General features: G+C 29.8%; 1 protein-coding gene and 1 long non-coding RNA gene across 3 annotated transcripts in view; one reads left to right on the top strand and one right to left on the bottom strand.

Moving 5' to 3' along the window:
- LOC114120736 (uncharacterized) overlaps positions 1-24,601 on the top strand; it is a 65,684-nt gene that overhangs the window by 13,130 nt on the left and 27,953 nt on the right. For both annotated transcript variants that reach the window (XM_027982744.2, XM_027982743.2), the window contains exon 2: positions 21,789-21,873. The gene's annotated coding sequence lies outside the window, so the exon portion shown is untranslated. The remainder of the gene's footprint in view (positions 1-21,788; positions 21,874-24,601) is intronic.
- Positions 10,787-11,359, bottom strand: LOC114120738 (uncharacterized). The gene is made up of 3 exons (XR_007603126.1): positions 11,288-11,359; positions 11,002-11,207; positions 10,787-10,921 (listed from the first exon to the last, which is right to left on the bottom strand). It is a non-coding gene; the product is annotated as an uncharacterized LOC114120738 (long non-coding RNA).

Raw genomic sequence — 24,601 nt, 5'->3', positions numbered from 1 at the left:
TTCGAGCATGTAATGTTCTGTCAAATATTTGCATAACACATCTCAATAATATGTTAAGGTCCGTTCCGAAGGTGGTGTCTTAAAATCTCGTTAAATTCTTGATGTATGTATACTATTATTCATTTATTTACGTTATAATGTTATGAATAATCAACTTTCGCTTGACTGATTTGTTCGTGCAATCTTCAATCTATTTTAATTAAACTCGTCAGCGTTCGTCCGGAGTGATAACGTATGAATACGTATATTATGAAGCGTTTTTCTCTGAGCAAATGCCGAAACATTAAAATTGCAATTTCAAAAAGGGAAAGTTGCTTATCTTGGTGTATAGATTTTCTGACATATCGTTGGCACATTTCACTGCTATTCATCATTAAATATTATTTATTTTAGATATTTTTCATTCTTCATAATCTCTTCTCCTCCGAATCTTCATTATTATTTGCCATATAGCCGGAGACTGACGACCTCTGGGATTGACCTGCGTCAAAACCGGTTCATCGTTTTTCGTTACATTCCGAATAATAGTCATTAGGAAGTAGAAAGAAGGCATATACGATGGTTTTAATAATATAATATTATAATCATATTTTGGAATAATTTTCAGGTATACCCATTATTAAAATAGTTATTAAATTGAATTGATGATAAATCGATGTATAATAGCGTGGTCCATGAGAAGTTTTGTATTTTTATTAATTGTCTCGTTGTAGTGTGGTGAAGACTTGAACGCTATTTTAAGTAGAGACGACTTTCAACTGTGATGGCGGCATGCACAGCGCCTACTACTTGAAATGATAAAATCGTCTCTTAATTGATCGAGTGTTAAAAAAATATCTGAAATCAAACTTTACGAATTTTCAAATATTTATCTCACGTATAATACTGTTTTGATAATGTGGTATAATAATTATTTATAAAGATCACGTTGTCTGTGATTTTTTTAATGCAATTTGTATAGCCACAACCAACAATTTTAATTGGTCAATTTCCATAAGTCTGCAATTTTATATAACAATAAGGCTTTCGGATTTATTATCTGATAAACTGCGAACGACAAATTTCATCGGAATGCATATTTTATTACACTCGTACGTGGTTAAAATCATTATGCGCTTATAATTTATAGTTAACTGTAACTATATCGTATATTATATACAACGATGACATAACATTGTATATAGGTACGCTTTATATTATATATTATGAACGTTCACAGCATTACAAATTAATTTAATATAATATCAGATATAGTACCTATATATTTTCCTACACTTCAATAATTAAACGTGTACATAGCCTTACTACGTTATATAATAAAATATTATAACCTAAAGTATATTCAAAATTAATTGATTTAGTGTTATGCGCAGTATAATATGTCAATTGTTTGTATTATAATACCTATAATATAGTTTAGTATTAGAATTATTTGTTCTTTGGTCAAGTATTTGAAATAGGAAATAGGGTATAATAGTAGTGTAGTGCAATTATAATTTGACTATATATAAAAAACAATTTTCTTGAGTTAAACGATAAAATAAAAGCAAATCTAGGACTATACCTACCTATAATTATTCTGAAACGCTGGAACGGCGAACTCCGAGAGGAATCGGACCGGACAACCCACCTTTAATTGTTTTGATGGCTATTATAATACTGAACCCGATTTTATTGTAATAGTATCGTTCGCGCACCCGACACAAACTTAATAAGATGCACAATACTACACCAGCCGACCAAATGATAATTGTATCTATACATACATATTCGGCACAATCGTGATTTATCAATGGCGTATTATAATACTATACCTAATAATATATTATCCTGACCTGAGAACGTCGCGTGCAAAAACTTGATGGAGGTGCAGCGTCGTCACGGTGTGGTATATTATAATATTATAGTGATTATATTATGTATATAAATAAATATAGGTATACAGACCTACCTGTATACGCGTGCGTGGGTAGTACATACCGAATTATTATTATTACTATAATGATAATAATAGTAATGTTATCCAAGTTAGATATTTTTTTTACCTGAGGTTTCCTGTAGATTCCGAGTCCATAACGAAATAAGAGTCTCCTCGGTGGCTGGCATTTTGCGCGCGCGCGTCCGGGTTTCGACGTCGAAAATCGCGAGGTTTATAACGGTGCTGCGACTCGCTCTTATATTATTCGTGTTACGCCCACCCCAACCGAAGACGAAAAAACAAAAAACGAAAATAAATAATAATTACACGACACCGTGAGTCTGATGCACCTATATATATGTATACTTAATATATATATATATATATATATTTATAATATACACGCGTACGAAAATTCTCACGATCCGTTTCACACTCGTCATATGTATTATAATACTGTGTACATGCTGTGGTGTTTTTAATAACACAAACCCGTTCACCATTATACGTGACTTAGGAAAATCATCGGAAACGTAGATAGGTACATCAATCCTATCGAGTACTGGGGATACTCATATTGATATCGTCGTATTTTATATTATATATAGGACATAGGTACGTATAGAATTGAAATTTTAAATAATTTCATACACGTATATCACATTATAATAAAGTACATGCAAATAAAAGTGGTGTTAAATGACTGTATGGATAAATAATATTATACTAATGAGAGATGCACATTTCATAGATAAAATCACTCTGAGGTAAAAACTGGGGATCTTGGCGAAAATATTAATCTCTCTTCATGTCCGCAGCGTAATCGCATCTGCCTAAACGCGTAATTTTGTCCATTTTCGTTTCTGGAAAAATTACCGTAGCGAAAACTGTTGATACATAATAGTACTTATATGCATTATCAATTTTTTGTGATACAAAGTTTATAATATAATATTTACTGACTCGATAGTTTATATCTATATTCGATAAATCGTTTTGAACAAATAATTTCTCTATAGCGTCCGACGTGTGTAAATCGTGCAGCTATAGTCAAAGTATATACGTCGAGTGCGTAAATCTAAATTATATATATTTATGGTTAGGTATGTATTATATGTTATGACGTTATGTGTTTATGAAACGCTGATGGAAGTTATATAAATGAATCGAAAATAAATACGATCTCTACACAGTTCTTATAAACCGTGATACCATATTTTAAAAGCAGCTGTATCTGAAGTTATGCACAAGCAAAATAAATAAAATCTTGTAAATAATTTTAATTTTAATATAAATATATCAATATATCGCTGAGACCGTGTTTACGTATCACATGTACTACGTTAGTATATATTATATTTTTAATAAATGAATGAGATTAAAATAATACCAACATGTACACAATAGGAACTTCTTAATTTCCGATAAAAAATCCAATACAGAAGTGTAATGTAAAAGAGAGGAAGAAAAAACTGCACGAGTTGGACCGCCGTCGTTGAAGAGATGTGCAATGGGAAATACAACAACTGGGCGTCGAAGTCTTCGAAGTCGTTTGCCGTCGTCGTGGGATCCGGACGCGATGTTGCCGTTTACCAGCGCGATCACGTCTTGGAAATATTAGACACGCCACACATACTTAAACAACTGGTTTTTGTGTGTCTGTCTGAATAACGTATTTCTGATCAAACATTGTTTACGTTTTCTCCCGATGCAGAAAAACAATAACGCTGGATTTATAAACTAATTTAATCAAACGAAATAGAAAAAAAATCCACCAATCCAGGTTAGATAACCTCTAAGGTTAAACTTGACTTACAGTTTAACCTAAGAAGGTATCTAACCTAACTTAACCTGGGATTCTTCTATCATTCTCTTCGATGAATAGATACAATCCTGAATTTAATGTGGGTTAGGGCCTAGGAGAAACGCAATTAATCATTATTAAAATTATATTTTTCGTTTTTTAACAATACAAATATTACTTTTTATTCTTATTGGGAAACCTAAATATAATAAAATTAATAGGTTTCAAACATCATAGTGATATAATCTCATTAGTTATTATTTAATTATTGTTTTCTTTCCCTTTGTTGAAATTTTAATTTAATTGTTATTTTCTATAGAGAATCGCAAATACAAAAATTTCTACTAGGAAAAATGGGTATTAAAAAATATATCTGTATTACATAACTTATTAACACATTTTCACATTTTTTATTTTTAAAAGCGGAGAGTTACGAATACTGCTAATTACCATCCACTGTATTATAATATGTCACTGAGTGACTATAATTTATGTATCTACTATATTATATTTTGATTTTGAACAACATATTAGTACTTTTCTTGAAATTCGATAATGGATACATTTCAGTTTATTAATATTTAATATCAGTACCTATGTATCTAGTATAGGCGATTAATAATTAAGCAATTATGTAGATACTAATAAAATATGATAATGTTCAAATCAATGATATGAACACGATTGTATTTTTTTTTCATTTGTGAACGCCAACAATTCTTATCCGAACTATCACACACTAAATTATATCATAATATCATTCATATCCAACATCACTTATTTACGTCATTATTGATATTATCTTCGACATAATTTTAGTATAGATACGACTTCATGAGTACATATAACATAATATAACTTATTATTCATTAGTATAATATTATAAGCATCGTGGTCGGGAAACGCAATATACAGAAATTACGATATTGATTACAATAATATGTCATTTTCCGCGTAAATCAGTCTCCCAACTGCTAATGACCATAATAGTGTATTGTTCATCTTCATAATAATATTATAATATAATAACATTTTATATTATTATGTTGAAAACTGGTTGACATTTGAGACCTAAAAGTACAATGTACTGCATTGTGTATCAAAAATAAAATAGACCATACTACGCGATTTCGGGACTTTAGTTCGAGTAAACAAATTTCTAAAACAAAAATAATATATATGTCTTATGGCCATCTTACGTATTTTTACATTTAATAAGCGCCTAAACATGTTTATACGATCGTCGTCGAGAATTGAAGTGACAGTGAGAAGAAAAATAAAAACGACATAATTATTATATGTCTGGCTGAATATAATATATAAACCTAGTGAATGCGGTGTGTATTGCGTGTACGCTATTGCCGTGCATTGAGTACATATAAACATACATATATTTAAATTTTAAATATATTATTATATCGACGCGAATACGCGATACATTTCCGCATGTGTATATTATATATAATGTGTGTCCACGGCGACTATGTAACAGACCTTTCCATTGGCCTCAAGATACGACTATTATATACGAATAATAATAATAATAATACGAAAACAGGACGTGCGGTGGTTTGTGCGTTGTCTGTCGGATAAAGTGTATATACATTCTTTGATAATAATATTATATGTATATATATAGATAGATAGATAGATGATAGATATATTTGGTATATGCCTTAGTGTAAGTTACGCAATTAGATACATATATATTTTATATATTATATACCAGTTGCAGTATATTATGTACAATTATATACACATATATGTGTACGTGTGTTTATATTGTAATAGGTAAAATAATAATATATATATGTATAATATGCGTATATTGTGTGTTGTATGTGTAAAGTTTCATTTATACGATGAAGATTTTTTTTTTAAAAAATTTTGCGGAATTCAACACTGTAGCCGCAGAGGGAGGCGAGAGTTTCGAAGCCCCTAACATTTTTGAATACATGTTATTATTTTTATTATATTACCACGCGATGCGTTTTTTATTTCTATTCTCCTAACTCCCCCTATCCTCCTCGTCAGTTTTCTCCGACCGGTTAATGCCCGGAGAGGCGGCGCAGTGCAGGCGGTTGAAATCGGAACCCATTCCGTCCGTCTGCAGCGTGAACTGAAGGGGAAAAAAATCGTGAACTCGAGAACCGGCTCTCTAAACCGCTTCGGTTCAAGTACCTACTGACTTAGTTTCACGTCGTCGGCGGTGGCCTCGCGTCGAAGTCGTCGTATTCCGTGTGTATATATGAATAAATATATATATGTATGAACGTATTTTTTTAACCGCTATGATTTTATAACAATATTGTTTCAATTTGTTTTCGACACCACACCGTTTCGAGTGAAAAAAAAAATTACAATATAATCATCATATTTTTACCTATATATCGTGTTATTCATTTATCACCTATATTATATATTATCAAGCTCTGTGCATATAATCGTATTTCGATAATTGATCGAAGACATTGCCTCCCTTCCCCAATCACCATTGTTGTTTATAATTGATGTGATATTTCATTATAACGTTGTTTATATAAAAAAAATGTAGTGCCAAAACACTCGAAGCATGTTGTATTACTTTTTTAGCTTCTAACTAAATGTATTTTATGCCTATTATTATATTATATCGCTGCAGAAGCATATCATGAAACATGATTTTTTACAAAACAAAAAAGTCAAATCGATTTTTTTTGAAGAAAATTTTAATGAACGACCGTACTTTAACATTGTTATATTATCTAAAAAGATGAATTATTGCTGTTAAATAATGTAGGTATAGAATATACCAGACTGTTGAGACTATGTCACAGTTAATGCATTGCATATTATATAAGTAATTACCTACTTGTATACAAATCGCGAAAATCGTGTTAAGTCGGCAACGATGGTCGATGACCACGGCAATAACAATTAATTCCAGTCTTGTAGTAGCACTAATGTTATAAATCGTTATCGTAATTCAATATGTTGTATTCGTAATCGAAGATCGATTTGTTCGTTAATCGAAAGCAAACTAGCACTTTTAATAATACTATAGTATATTATACTCTTTACATATATACCATATACCATATTATACCATATGGTATATGCATGCACTTTGCTTTATCGTTTGAGTTAATCCAAGTCACCCACTATCCGTGCGTTTTTGAGACACGTACTTGATTATGATTGAAATAAGTAATAATAATCAATTTAACTACATATTTCGGGCACGTAGAAAAAAGTCTTACAAAATGATTAAAATGTATAACGTTATAACGTCATTGCCATCGTGCTTATAATATAACGTACACCACAATTATTTTATATTATAGGTATCAATATATTTTTCCCACTATTAACTAAATTTTTAAAAATGACTCATCTTGTATATTTCATAATAAATAAATAAATAAATTTGTATAGAAAATTTTAATTATATTATCGTAGATGATTCAATGAAAGCTACCCGTCTTTTATATATTTTAAAATTAACTTTCATAATTTTATCTACATACGATGCTGTACATTATATTAACTTCGTATTTTTTATTCATTAACACTCAATAATAATTATTAATTCTGAGAAATACTAATTACAACTTTACAAATTGTAAGACAATTTTTTTAAGATTAATCTTTTCGACAATATAATTAATTTTAATTTTACTTGAATTTCATTGGTAGGGAATAAATAATATCATGGGCGTAATACGCGCGTATATATTCGCATAATGTTTCCAGCTCATAATCCCGTATAATTATGGAAAATTTGATACGATGAGGAGAAAACAGACCTATATCGGCGTGTCGAAAATTATTTTCTTACAATAAAGAAGGCGATATAATATAGAGGATTGCCCACACTTTCTACAGTCGACTGGCTGTCAATTTTTTTCTCATTAGCAAATCGACATGTACCAGACCTTTAATAGATCCACAGCCGTATAGTAATTACAGGGTATCTGAGCAATGATGATTTACCACGTGGTGGTATACCTACTACAATATACACGTTTTTCTCTAGAAATATAACCGGTCTGTGGTGTATTTATAATAATATATATCATCGAATAAGTGTGCGTATAATATAATCTCCTTGCTGTTCATCGTTTTTAACGTTTTATCGACTTATTTTTTATTAGCCGATATTATATTATTATCTATATTATATAATATGCTAGTAGCTATATCATATTGAGTTAATCAAAATTAACATTTATTTGATTGCCCAGTTAACTACAGTCTGCGATGAAGAGAAACTCGAAACCTTATATTATACATACACTGCTTGCACCTATCGAGTACCAACGATGAATTGCTGCAACTATCATACAATTAATATTCTAGCAAACTGTCTAACATGGAAGGAAGAGTGACACATCACATCAATAGGTATATAGGTAGACTGCATCGCGTGGAATAAATATTATATACAAACGTGTTTCGCGATATATAAAATATTCAAAAAAGTCAAAGAGCTTATTATTTTATGATTTATGACGACCCAAAATCTTGCCGAATTTATAAAATAATAATACAAAGGACTTTTACAGATCAATATTTAAAATTTAATTTGGACTCGATTAATATGAACTTTGAACACTATTATTGTATTCATAATATCATTAAATTTTCTTTCTCATATTGCCCGTTTGGGCGTAAGTCAATTAAAATGAATAAACAAATAATATGCTGTCTACCTATTTAATAACATTATAATGCATACTGTTTTTGTCGACTGATTTTCAATGTTACCAGTGCAGCAGTATGGTAATAGTAATATCAGCAGTCGACTCGGACGAATCAATCGGCGTAACCACAGACAGATATTATTATACCGCGGTCCAACGACGTTTTGTGAATCGATATAGAGTACAGACTTAACAATATATAAGATAATGATATGTTCGTTTTATTCTTTTCGTTGTACATGGACGTTATTTAAAAGAAAAAATAATATATAATGACACGTTACGGTTTACATTTTAATAAGGTTCCGAGAATCGTGTAAAAAGAATTTATAGAGCGAAACGTGGCGGCGCGGCGGTGTGTTACGGTTTATTGTATACATTTTGTGTGTATCTAACACTGTTCCGTCAACGACCTATCGTTGATAAAATAATAATAATAATAATAATAATATATAACGACTCTAAATCGAAAAGTGTCGATTAGTCGGATTTAATTAAGCAAAAAAAAAACAGAATGAAAATAAACCACTTAAAGATAATTCAACAATGCACACGCCGGGAAGTGCAGCGAGTAACGAATGCCGTTAATACGTGTGATATATAATATGAGATGAGTCCGTTTAGTAAAAATATTATCACTGTTCTGATTACACGTCCAATGCGTGATTCAAAGACGGTGACTTAGCGCTGTGCTGCGTGTCCTGTAGTTTCTTGCTATTCCCGCTGCACTTGCTCAGCATTCTACTGCTCTCCAAGTGCACCAGACCCACTTCTGCGCCGGCCAACAGTCGGCGGATCACCTGCAACCGGCGACGCGATCGACCCAGCGTCCGGTGGGTGCGGGCCAGCTTCTGCTGGACCTGCCGTTCCTTGTAAGTGTCAGCGGCTAGACCATTTTCGGCGTGCTGCACGTTATCCACCAAACCTAGCACCTTCTCCGACGCCGCTTTCACATAACTGCAATGACATGTTATTGTGTGATGTATTACACAATTATACCAAATATGATATTATAATAATTTGTAAGAACCTATCGGTGCTAAGTTTTTATATGCATAATAGTTAGGTATTACTTTATTAGTAATAAACTAATGTATTGTATAATGCACGCAAGTTTGAGAATTAATAAATTTGGTATATGTAAGTACCTAATTATTATGGACGAGTTGAAATTTGCTATTCAATTAATTAGTTTTTAGTCAAGTTGAATTAATTAAATTCCTTAATTTTTTTTTCACTTTTATCTCATATTATAATAGTTTTATCTTAATTATAGTGCCCAATATATTATAACAATACAATATTTATTTTTAGATACATACATTTAAAATAAAACATACGTCTTTTTAAAATATGTACTTATATTCTTTCTTGTATTTAACTTATATTTTTGAACTTGACTAATATTTGTCGGTACTAACTCAAATTTACGACGTTAAGTCAAAATAATTTTAATTTACTCATTCAGACTTGCATCACACACGTATCTGTCAGACAATAATAAAATTGTGCGAATGTGCCTCCGGGTGTAGCACAGCGCAATACATATAATTATATAAGCTCATGACGATTATTATCATAAATCTGATGTACTGCCGTTGCCATAATTTGACTTAATAAACATAAATAGATTTTTTAACGTACCAAATTACTAATTTCACTTCATGCGTGTCATACAGACATATTATATTAAGTGACCAATAGTGATATATGTATATTGCTGATGTTATCGCTATTTTAAAAGCAATACCACTGATCTGTTTCAGCTTTCTCGATTTAATAAAAGTAAAAATAAATAAATAATAGTTCTGTTGGTACATAATTTTACAAGTTATTTTTTAAATTATCGTGTTTCCCATTCAATTTCGAATTAATTAGTGGTTTTTCTATACTACATAAGGTATAGAATTATACTATTCTATTGTATTATATAGATCCAACATTAGACCAAAATCTGAGACAAGCTGTGGTTGATTATTAACATTAATCGTTGCATATACATACATAAACGTATGTATATTATACTCGGTTGTATTTATTATAATATCGTCGCACCTGTATTTCTCTCTCTCCAACACAGCCAGCTTTCGTTCACGTTGCTGAGCGATTTGCAGCGCGGCAACCGCTTTGCTAAGCTCATTAGTCAGTCGTATCACCTGATCGCGAAGTCCGTCGGTGACTGTTCCGATGCTAACGGTAGTTGAAGCGGATATTGTGGACTCATTGACGTCTTCATTGCTACCACTGTTGCAAAGGGAGTGAGTAGAATTTTCAACGCGGGTCGTAAGTTGACTTCTAGTTGAAAGTTGGCTTTGGGATGGAGATTCATCTCGTAATGGAAGTTTGACTTGGGATGATGGTTCTGCACTCTGAGGTGGGGGTTCGGTTCGAGAAACTTCCCGTGAGGATATAATTTCGGTGTCTAAGTTGTCCTTGGTAGACAAAGGGACTTCGGCAGCCGTCAGACACGTCACTCCCAACAAAAATAACAACTGCCGGTGTTGGTTCATAAGTGTGCTGGTAGATTATGACTAAGTATATTAATTGTATACGACGGGGTTATAATGTAACACTATTAGACATTGTGGTGCGCTTACGGTAGATGATGTAACGCCAAAACCACAACTATTGCAAAGCTCCGAGATTATCGATGGTACGGCAAAATTTTCTGACTCAACATTTACACCGTCCATACGATTTACATTGTCATTGATGCGTACAGCGTTTATCTGTAGATTGGTTATCGTGTTACATCGTACGCATTTACGAAATTAATAATATATAATATTATATATTTAAATGCCTAAAAGAAAATATAAGTGAAAAGTCAGTGTTATATGGTTAGTTTTGGACGACTTTATATCATGTATATTATGTACCTACATTGTACATGTATAAACGATCCGGTTCCCGAGCAACCCGAAGTAACACGTCACGATTTTCGTCAAGAGAAATTTTAAACATTATTTGTTAATAACCATATTGTTAGCTATATACATACGTATTTTAATATCAGCTGTATTTACGGAATGCTCGTATGTCTAGGCGTGTCCAGCTTGTTCACTCAAGATTTCGATCCTTCCGCAGTAGATATGTATTGAAAAGCACAATAAATTAATAACTTGTGCTATTTATGCTATTTGCTCAAATCGTTGTAAACTCCTGCAGGACAATCTAAAAATTCTACCAATATATATACCTATATGAATTTCAAACGTGGAATGGTAATATTTTTAAAATATAATTTATTGTATGTATCTTGTATAGTGCCTATACAGAGTTAAATAAACCATAAAGTTGATATTCTCTAGTCAGTAAGTCACGCCCAATCATCTTACAAATAGATATTATGTATGATAATAATAGTTATTGTATTATTATTTATTACGTATATCGACTAAATAAATTTTTAATTGATTTCCGAAAAATTTTTTCATTACATTATTATGTATATTGTATGTATAAATAGATACTAAAAAAATAAACTTTTCTCCTGTTTAACCGACAGCACTTAAACAGTAAAGTAAATAAACTTAATACAATATTGTACCTACAATTGTTTATACATAGGTACTGATATTATAATACAATATTTGTGTGAATATTCCATAACATTCTGCATAGGTAGTTACTAATTATTAGTTATCATCAAATTATTATAAGATATCGTTAAAGTCGTTTAAGAATTTGCAGTTTTAAAAACAATAATATATAATAAATATCATCACATATTACTTATTGTTATTGCGTGGGTAAATTATTGTAATATATATTTATAAACTAAATACGCGTCTTACTATAATTCACACGTTAATAGGAATGTCAGGGGGGAACAGGATTGACAGCAATAAAATAATGTAATAATAATAGAAAATAAAAAAACATAATCTCAACTATCCCACACGCGCTAGGTACCTGGTACCTATATAGTAAATATTATATTATTATTTGGTAGTTCACAAAATTTGAACGCAAGAGTGAAATCAATTACGAGACGGCCACGACGACTCATTATTATTATTATTACTATGTTTACACCTTGAGCACTTATTGCTATATACTACACGAGTAAGACTTCAATATTCGATTTTTATTTTCTTGCCCTCTTATATATAATATAAACCATATATAACCCACGCCCATCTCGATTTATAATATTTTTAAATCGTCATTCAGGCGGTTCTCATCATCGTTGTAGTGTCCTTGGTTCCAGTAGTTCAAGAATCTCATTCCAGATTTTACGCTGCTCCTGTTCCGTTAACCAAACGAGAAGTATTTCCTATTCATATACAGTTGATTATTACGAGTATTATCTACTTTATACGAACATACAGTTAATAGGTATAATATAAAGTAATGCTCCCAACTTTGGTGAGAAATAAATTCATATTTTATGTATAAAAGTTTAAATATAATAATATGTAATGGTATTCCTTTGACTAGGTAAAAACTATTTCATAAACCACCTGCACGGTATCAAAGTGAAATTGCCAATAGAATGTTCACATAAATTATCATCGGGCTTGTCGACATCGTGGAGTTAAAATTTATATTATTTACATTTATATATTTTTTTGTTTACTGTTGTATAAAAAGATTACAAGACGACTTTAGCAATCGGACTCATAAAATTATTATGTTTTATTATTATAATTTAGGTATATATATAATTTTAAATATATGGAAATTTGAATAACGTGATTTACGTGTTGTGCGAGAATTAATATAATAATAAAATCGTATGTCGGAGGGTATATAATAAAACGTACGTTAAACACATCTCTACAGTTAGGAAATATAAATCCATTATTATATTCTATCTTCTATACATATGTATATGTGTAATGTGTATAGTAATTTTAACGAGTACGCAGATTATTATATTTGCTACAAAATACATTAGCGGACATTAGGCGAATAAAATATCCACGCGTCGTGTGTACACAATATAATATGTATGTATACAATATACATATTATATTATACCGAACGACCGGCTTCTATAAATGTCATCAAGACGACAATTAACTAAGCGTTTTAACGAACATATTTTTATATCACCAACGCTATAATAACATTAACTCGATTGGAAATACTACATAAGGGACGCTAAAGTGTGCTGAAAATTCGTGTTCCTCAATAATGACTTAATGACTTACATTATGTCATTTAGGAAATTTTTGGTATTTTTCCCTACTCTCACAAAAACTATATATTTAATGTCCGTATATTATATACATTATAATACAAACTTATTATTATGTGCACGGTGATGTATATATATATAAGTATATGTACACTTTAACGTTTGGGAAACGAACAAACGTACCGCCATTGCACAATAATTATTGTTTTGTCGCGTCCCGTACACGAATATAATGCTATATTTAGGTACCTACGCGACTGAACAATAAATAAAATTGTAAATGTTTTTTGTTTCGGCGTCATCGTCCGGCGCGCGCTCAACGAAAGCGTGGTGGTCTCCTGCAGCTATCACATGCACACGGCTCTGCACCGTTGGTACTTTGTATGTGTAATGTCGTAAGTATACACACACACACACACATACATACAGTAATTGTGTACTACCGGCCACTATACTCATGTACGTATATGTACAAATAATGTGCCCCGACATTAATGATTGTACAAGGTGCCTATACACATACATAGGTATATATACGTATTATACAAGCAGATCCGGCAATTAAGGTCGCGAATCATATTATATATTATATTACGGTATTATAACGAGTAGCCCAGTGTAGACGAATTTATATAACTTATTATTGTGCCATAATATTATGATGGCGCAAAAATGGATTTTTTGTCTCCAATGCCTGTTTTGAGATCGAAAAACAAATTTAAATAAATTACGTATAACGAATAACATTTTATTTTTATAATAATAATAATAATAATTGGTTATTTTGTACAACATTTTTAATTAAAATTTAATATTTTAGATACATTGTCTAAATAGGTAATAATATAAATCGCAACAGTGATTCATATTTAATTTGTAAAATTATAAAAGGTATCTTACCAATGCATATTATAATAATACCTTTAATTTGATTTGATAATTTTCTGTTTAATCAAATGTTGTTAATTATAATAGGTAATTTATTTACTTTGACCATCGGTATTTTGTCATCATACACACTGTCTAGACAATGTAGACTTAAAACTTTTCCCTACTAAAATTCTTACTATATGTCAATGCAAAAAATATAATAATGAAACTAGTACTAAAACAATGCATAGCGTATGGAAATGTTGTCGGGGCAAATGCATTTCCTAATATAGGCTAATTAGCTATTTTACACATAGCTGCAGTAGTATCCCTGACCTTGAAGTCTCCTAAGACGATCTTCTAGTGTTAATCTACAACAGAAATACCATGTGTGCACGGTTGAACATATGACAGACGGTTTTTTTTTAAATTTAGACGTTTTTCCCTCGGACCAGGTCAACGTGCCCGAAGGCGACGGACATACAATAGCTATAGGGTCCCTGCCGGTCCTACCACCAGTCGCGGCGGTGGAAGACGACCGCCTGCCGACGAATCGGACTGAATGCGAGCGCGGAACCATCGCACTAGCGGTGGCTGGTGAACGCGTCCTTGGACGACGACCGCGACCACGATGATCATCGCGTCTAACGGTATATGGCGGCGGCGACGGCATACGTTTTTCCGTACGGAAAAATAATATTGGAAAAAAAATATATATAAAAATAATAGAACGCACCGCTGCCACCCGCAACGATGACGGGAAATCTCGGTATATGAATATATGATATTATATGGTCGAGACGTGCGCGTCCTTGGGCGAACACGTTCGTGGTTACAATAAAATATTATAATAATAATCCAACGGCCCACTTGAGGAAAAATAATAATAATAAAAAACGTAGTCGCGCGCGTGTGTAAAAAAACTTGGAGAGAAAGAGAGAAAGACAGAGTCAGAGAGAATCGGACGGACTGACGACCGACCGGTGTCGGCGGTAACGGGACGTGCCATCGTAGTGGTCGCCGCACTCGTCCCCCCGCCGATGCGCCATCACTACACAGTCACGGTCCGTACTCGACCAACGCTGCCGCCGTATACGCTCTGGTACACACGGAGAATCTCGACGCGGTGGAAAGAAAAAAAAAACGTGTTTTTTATTCTTTCTTTCTTTCTATTCTCTGCACACACGCATACCGAATATATATATTATGTTATACACGTAGTACCTATATATAAATAAACGGCGTGTATTTTTTTTAGTGTGCGCGCGAGTGTAATAATAATAATGATCAAACGAGCTCTCCGACCGCCAACCCCAACCCTTATCAGCTACGATTTCCAATCGAGCTAACACTGTTGATACGTCTTACTAATACATTAATATATCATTAGATATTATATATTATACTTTCTTATCAGTTTTCCCGAAGACGTGAGGTGTACATATTGATATGTATCTGTATCGTGTGTTAACATGAATCGTATATAATTGTTTTATTTTACCGTATACCTATTTTTGTATGATAACCATAAAGGTTGCATTCAAGATTTCACGAAGTATATTATTGCATCTAATTTACATGTATTCAGTAAAATATTACAATAATAGGTTTATAATAAAAAATTTAATTATTCAATTTTTATAAATTTACAGGAAAAAATGTACTTAATAATAATTTCATTTTCGATGTTAACTTATACCAAATAATTAATCAGTAAATTATATTATATACTTTGTTTTGAAATTTGTAGATCTATATAAGTAGGAAAAAGATGTAAAAATCTTATCATTATTCATTAATATTAAATAAAATTAGTTAGGTACCTACCTATTATAGTAATTTATTATTATGGTAGGCACCTATGCGTATTGCTAAGCTATTTTAAAAAAAGTCAGTTCTTCAAACGCTAATTATTTAAACTAATATTATCTCTAACGAAAATCATACAAATTATTGTTATATAATTATATATTCTTGTATAATTGAGTTCCACTGTGTGATTTTATTTCTGTAATTGGAAATATTATATATTATTATAATATTTTTAATAGTTATACGATGTAATGATGTATTTTGCTTTTTTGAACTATTCTTACTACTTGCGGAGTCAAAGTAACTTTTCCGAGTCATAACGAGTGTGTTGAAGTTTGATGCTTGAAGTTCTGAACTAAGCGTTCAAATCAATAATATATACACAATATGTCGTTCAATTATGTAATATATTTATACATTTATTTTTGGATTTTTTATTTTCAATTTCATACAATAATAAAATAATTTGAAATTGGAAATTGGAAATAAAATGTGACGCAAAAATTTGACCTACAGCCTACAGGGCACCTCAGGCAAACTTATATCCAACATTTCTGTTATTTACGCTCCGTGAGTTGAATGAATATGATATTTTGTAAATAATATGCATAATACTTTTTTTCGTAAATTTTTACTTACGTAATATATTTAGTTATACACTTATACGTTTACTCTTATTATTATCTGATATTTTTAAAATACTCTATTTTCTCATTGTTTTTTGTATTATATTTATGTATTAGATATATTATATATAATACAAAATAAAAATAATATATGTTAATACATTTTTATTGTTTGGCGAATACTATAAACTTTTTTTTATAAAATATAACTTATTAGAATTAGAAAATAACGGATTACGGATTCATAAAACAAGCCAAAAGCTCATATACATTATACAGTATAATAATAATAATAATTGCTGATCTGAGACTTGTATTGGTCAGTTGTTTTATTTTTATTTTTTGACGAGTGTGTTACATATTTTTCTTGAAATATCAAATTTAAAACCAATAACTAAATATCAATACATCGACAAATCGACAAATCGACAACGACGGTTATGAGCGTAAAAATTTTAAATTTATTCGTCTTTAAATTTCGTCTATAGACAACTAAGTTTCTTGTATGGGTTGTGCTGATAGTCAAAATAAATACCCATATTCGAAGCATTAATGATTATAATTATTTTTACTTGATATCTAAAAGATAGGGCTGCAATTTAAATTGTTAGGTACAGGAGCATTTTTTCTATCCGAAATATATTGTCTATGCGAAAAAAGATAAAAAGAACCAATTTAACCTTCATCGTAAAATCAATAGAAATATTTTATAGTCTTGTAGACAATGGTGGCATTTCTTTGGAAATCATAATGAGCTCAACGTTAAACTATTATTAGTCATTTTTTTTATACACATAAATAAGTATGTGAATATATTATTTACCATACCGAATTAACTGGGATTTGTCGCTATAATTCCTCAGTCCATGTTTTTTTTTTACCGGTTTTGTTTTTAATTCGTCCGCATGCTGTAGTAAACGATTTCTCCTTTGGAACTCAATATACATACGATCGATTCGTAAAATAAAGTTATTAACTTCACCTATCTCAACGCTCTGTCCGAATTTAGATATTCCTCATTTTTAATTAAAACTAAAAATATAATGACTATATATATAATATATGTATATATACATACGTTATACCGTTAAAACTCTCATGTCCGTCGTTGTAATAACATTTCTTAATTGGTCACATCCTTTGAGCGTTTTTAAAACGACAGTACACTATTATTAAAGCTTATCTGTTTTTAACTAGTCAAAAATATTATTTTACGATAAGATTTTGTTTATTGATACCTAGTGGTTTGATAATACCATATATTTATTTCTGTGAATATATTATAAATTGTAATCAAATATATTTTTCTTTTTAATTAATTCAGTTTCATACTACTTTTATAATATGTTTAAAAAAATTTCAAGAATAGAATAATCGGTATTGAGTGTTTATTATGTATTTGACGATTTAAATTCAAATTAAGCAATTTTCAGAAATGAATACCGGACAATATTTTCTCTGCAGTTGCAGAAACAAATATTATGTAGGTCAACATTATGGCATATATTTTTAATCTCTTCAATTTGCGTACGCATCATACGATAAACAGATTAAATATTAAACAAAACTTTTTCAAATCGTGAGAATTCGCATAATTTAATATTAATTCTTAAAACTCAAATGTATTTTCCTCGATGCAATCATAATCCATCATAGATCACTAAAATGTAAATTTTTTTCTCGAAATCTCGAGTTTATATTGAGTAGTTGTACGTGTTTATTTTGTATTATCATTAAAACCACACATCGTCTATACACAATTTCGACGATTCGGGCGTTGGCTCAATGAACTGACCTAATGATAATAATATATTAATATATTATAACGTTTCATTTTAATACATTCCGCGGTATATGATACGATACGCGATGATTATAAATTGAATATTATTAATTATGACGAAACCGTCAAATTTTATTAATTTACTATTTATTATTCTTTAATGACGTTGATGTCTGAAAGTAATTTAATAATTATAATTTTAAATTAAAATTATAATTGGATAGTTTTTTATGGTCCATTTAAACAGAAACTATTTTCACTTTAACATTTATAACACTCTTGATTTATCTCGAGGTAGGGATATTTTCGTATACAATATAGTAGAATATATTTATAGAACTCTATTATATGATATAAGCTTTTCTATTATATTTAATAGTAGTTATATAGTCAGTTATAGATCATTAACTTGTCTAATTCAGTAGTATCCGGAACTGAAAACTAGTCGTATTAGCATTAATTAATTCACTTACTATTCTCATTTTATATAGATTTTAAAAGCATTTTTATTGTAATTTTAATGAAGTCAATAAGTCTGTTAACACTAAATATTTACTTTAATTTTGAATAGAATATCAATAAACACAAAGACCAATACGTCTTTGGCCCGGAACCAATTCGGTTATTATTTTTGACATTGGAATGTGAATGCCGTTCCGAATATAATATGTATACCTCCCTACCTAGTTACAATAATACCTAGTATAGTACCAATAGACTATATTATAGTAGTAGTAGTAGTTGTAGTTGTTGTGGTGGTGGTGCAGTAGTATAACAGATACCGTCTAGAAAACGATAAAAATGAGTGGGTCGACCGGCACAGTACCGTTGGAAAATTCATAGATTGAGTCAAAGATTTGGTTAATCATTTCCAAAGATAAAACCAGCATCCTGTCAATCAGCCACTACTATTTAGCTCGACCGAAAATAAAAATTCACTTTTCGTTTGAAATATATTTTAATCTACTATTAAACACACATAATATACCGGCTGCAGCTATAGGTATTAAATATATATAATATAAAACCGGAACACCGATTCATAATATATTTATGACGTATAATTTTGACATAATTTCTTATTCACCAAACCGAGTTTCACTAGCCTCAGGATAATATATAATATAACTGAGTACGATTGATATTATAGATATATATAAATAAAAAAAAAATGTTTTGTTAAAACTGTGCAGCTACCCAGAGGCGAATAACTTTATTGCGAGTTAGGTTTTTAGTTTTTTACATTTAATAAATACCATAATGTATTATAGTACCATAGAGTATGTACAGCGTAATTGGGCCTCTGGTGCACTCGACCAGGTGGATAACATTACTATAAAATTCCGCGCCTGTCACCCGAACTATGCGAGTGACGTGTTTTTTTTTGTAATTTTTTTTTCTTACTGTCTGTCCCCCGCAATGGTCTTATGCGCATGTGACTACTCCAAAACCATATAATAACAAGCCGGCAAACAAAATTATATTATATATATACGTGTACGTGCAAGTCTGCAGATTATGAGCGTTTGACCTACATATTTTAATATAATATTTAGTCTCACGAGTCGTGCATATTATGTTTAACAATGCATTTGATAGACACACTATCTTCATGGCTTCATAACATATAACGCTGAAAATTAAAACACCCCTAAGACACGTGGCAGAGACGAAGACCGGTCGGGTCGATCTACATAATAACATAATAAATGTGTGCATTATTATATTTGACATATAATTTCAAACGTAGGTACCTTATTTAGAGAGTGATGTATAGCGTGATGGTACGGATTTTGCAAAATAAATAATATCATGTACAAGACACAAATGTACGCTGCAGCTAGGAAAAATATTAAAAACATTAATCATACTTGTATAAGAGGTATACCTATGTCCTATATATATAATGTACGTCATATTATTATCTGCGCGGTCCCGGAGTTACAACGAGCCCGACGGAAGTGCTCGGCGTTATAATAATAATAGTAGATATTATACGTACGCGTTTGGCATTTACGCGTGTTTAGATTTCGATGGCCTCCGTGACCCAAGTCGAAAACGGACGCGTGCACATAATAAACGCATGTCGATTTTTATCGCAAGTCGCGGTGAGATTTATTATAATACGCGACCGATGAATTCCTAGAAAGTCCTATAAGATGTTATACGTATAGTTTAATATTATATATATAGGTAATGAATTGCATGTCGCGCACTCGACAGAAACGTTTTTGACTAAACGTTCCAAAACTTTATAGCTATTATATATATATTGAATAGATAATAAAAATAATAACCATTATTATTCTAATATTACAAGCATTGGATACTTGGGGTGTTAAGAGAATCTGCTCGAAATCCACCATCAAAAAAGTCGTAATTTACGAAAGATAAACAAACTAAAATCACTTTGATTTTACCGTTATCATAATACTAATTGTTGTATTTCTTAAATATTATTGAATTTAATAGATTTTTTTCTATAGATTTATAGTATGTGTTTATGTTGTAGGTAAATATATTAAAAAATCGTAGTACAACAGAGAATATAATATTATTTTCAACACGTTTGCTTAAGGCATATTATACCTATCAATGCAGTGTATTGTGAATTATGATAGATGATCAAATTATCATACGAATAATTCCGTTAAACGTTCGATTTAAAGAAAAACTACTGATTTATAATATATTTATAATATATAGTCATTAATTTGTCAAGAAACAAACAGTGCGCCCCTTTGGCCGCTCTGAATACATTCCCGTAGGCCTACGTGTATAATATATAGTGCTATGCACTATAATTATACTACGTAATTACATACCTTTTTACAATTTTTACAGATTTCACACATGTTATCAAATGTTTGGGGCTTATGCTTTTTGACATGTACATGCATTTGATTATACACAGTACATAGGTACATTTTACATTATAAGTACAATATTATGCAGTTTAACTACCTATTATATTGTTCTACAGTTGTATTATGACGAAATCTTGTGAGTTATAATAATTCTACTGTCTACTCTACACATAATGTGTGTGTATTATACAGTCATAGGAAAAATAACATAAAAATAATAAAAAAAAAAAACAAAACAAAAAATGTATTACATTATAATAATTTTGTGTTTTTTTTTCAGCTCACCGGTCATGTGGAACAAATCGTCAGGCGTAAAAACGTTTAATCAACGTGACTGTCAGCCATCATATACATATTTGCAGCAGGTAAGCGGTCAGAATTTGACACACAAAATTTTTTTCTCCACCCTACTAAATAATGCGTGTATGTATTTATTTAAAAAAAAACCAAAACACGGGTTGCTTATCAATACTATTAATAATATATTATGTATTTATGATATACGGCGTGGTGACCAAAATTGGCACTGTTTTTTACCTGTCATTGCGAGTTAGTTATACTATATTATAATACTATCGTATATACCTTTACAGCTTATATGTATACAATATTATGTGAAGATGGCTGGGTGGGCGAAATTCTTTTTTTTCGGACTTATTATCCACGAGTGCACTTAAGTAAAACCAGTTAAATGAAACGACCAGTTTTTAATACACAATATATTATATGAATACATATAGTCCAGTTTTATTATTATTATTTTCATATGTAAATATGTACTATTTTCACAATTATTTGGCCAGCACAATGTGTTGGGATAAAAAAAAATATGCTTGATATAAAAAATCGCTTATAATATTCTATTTGTTTCCTCGTTATTGAACTACAATAAATATTATACAAATAATTATCTGCATTAACAAGCATCTATTTGATTGTTAATAATTATAGTCTTTTTTATACCAAAAATGTATCATCATTTTTTATATCCACATGATTAATAATATATTAGTCGAATAGCTACTAAATAGTAATTAAATAAGCAGTTAATAACTATACTTATGATATAATATAAAGCGTAAAATATTGTTTTATGTATCAAAATTAATAGTAAATAAATAAGTAAAAAAAACTCTTATTTTTATAAAAATTATTTATTTAAAATTAAATTAAATATAAGAATAAAAAATATTCTTTCATCAAAAAGTTTCAACTGTTTCTATAAATGCTTCTTCAATAATTGAACTATAATTGAACTTTTTTATAAATCTTAAAACACTCTAAAAATCCCACGAATTAAACAAGCAATTAATATGCAATTATCATGCAAGTAAAATTTACTCTATACATCACTTCCGGCTACTGAATTTGAGCTACTTTCTAATTTCCACGGAACTTTTATTATTTTTCCCTATATCAAGTTGAACAAATAGACATAAAAAAAATATATAAAAACTCTATTTCGTTGAGCTAATCAGAAATTTGATTTAGATTGAGATGTTAAATCAAAATATGAAAACAATCACAATTTTTTTATACTTACAACAGAACTATTTTGCGAAAATATTATATCAAACTATTATGACTTCTTTTTAGTACTCTTGTTCGAACTATTGACTATAAATTACACCTGTAATCTGGTATAACTTTTTCCAGTTCTTCGAGATAATAAACATTGAAGTTTAATGAAAGATATCAGAAGTGACTTTATTGAATGGGATGTTTCTGGAACATTAAGTTTTTATTAGAGCTTAATTAATTAATTATTCGTGAAACCTGCTAAAAATATTAACAGCAATAAAGTTATTAAATTAATGAAACCTTCAACAAATAATTAATAATATAATAGTTTTATACATCATAGATTTTAAATTGTTTAATTATTAATCTTTGAATATATATTGATAAATTTATAAAAAATATACCTATATAATTAATAATCATACATTAGCACTTGATTAAATTAAAAATCTATTGAAAATGTATTTTAAAAAAAATATCAACTAAATAATAAGCAAATTTTAGTACAATATAGTAATTAGTAACTTAGTTTCAGCCTTCGTTTATACCTACTTATTGGTTGCTGAAGATAGCTATTTTTATTATTATTATATGAAAAAATATTTAACAATTAGTGCAGGTGAAGATTTTTATTACGATTATTAAACATTCATGAATCTTGAGTAAAAATTCATTCATTCACTATTGATGATGGAACTTAAAATGGCTTCATGACACCATAACAGTGTTTTTTTTAGTCATGAATTAATAAAATAAATTAAAAATTGATAAGTGATAATCAATCAAAATTTTTTAATCAAAATCGGTTGTTTTCAATTTAAAACAATTTTTTTTTTTAGTTGAAATAATTCATATTACAGTAAATTTAATATGCTAAAAAATATTTAACACTGAATAATAATTTATAAATTACAATTATTGTCACTAAATAGATTTTCAAATATGTTTTTAAGTAAATATATAAAAACATATTTTTAATCTATAAACTAAGTATTTTCTGATCTGTAAAGGTATGTAACACTAATTGCATTTAATTTAGTTTCAAGAAATAATTTCGAAGCATTTTTCAAAGTTATCTATTAGAGTAAATTAAAATACTTCAAATGTTACTTTATTAATTAGTCAACTTATTAATACTAACAGATAATTCAATTGAATCAATATATAATTAAGGTACATATAATTGTGTTAATAATGCTTTATTAACACAACTTTTAACTAAATGGTTTCAAACTTATGGATTAAAACATTATTTAAATTAATATATTTAGTAATTCATTTTAATTAATTATATAAATACTATAATGCATGTACAAGTTGACAAGCAATAGTATTAACTAATAAGGTATAAACCTTATACCAATTGAGATAGTAAAATAATTAAGTGTGAAAATATTAATATAATTTTACCCTTTAAAAAACGAAGTATACCAAAGACCTTGCGTTTTAAAATCAAAAGGAAACAAGCACAATAGTATTAATGAATATTAGATATAATAAATATTATTTATTACATACTTATAATCTAATGTATACATAGTAAACAGTTATTTTTCAATTATTTTACGTTCT

This window comes from Aphis gossypii, chromosome 1 (assembly GCF_020184175.1).
Source record: "Aphis gossypii isolate Hap1 chromosome 1, ASM2018417v2, whole genome shotgun sequence".
Lineage (NCBI taxonomy): Eukaryota > Metazoa > Arthropoda > Insecta > Hemiptera > Aphididae > Aphis > Aphis gossypii.
The sequence above is the reverse complement of the archived record's forward strand: the minus strand, read 5'-3'. Positions and strand labels throughout refer to the sequence as shown.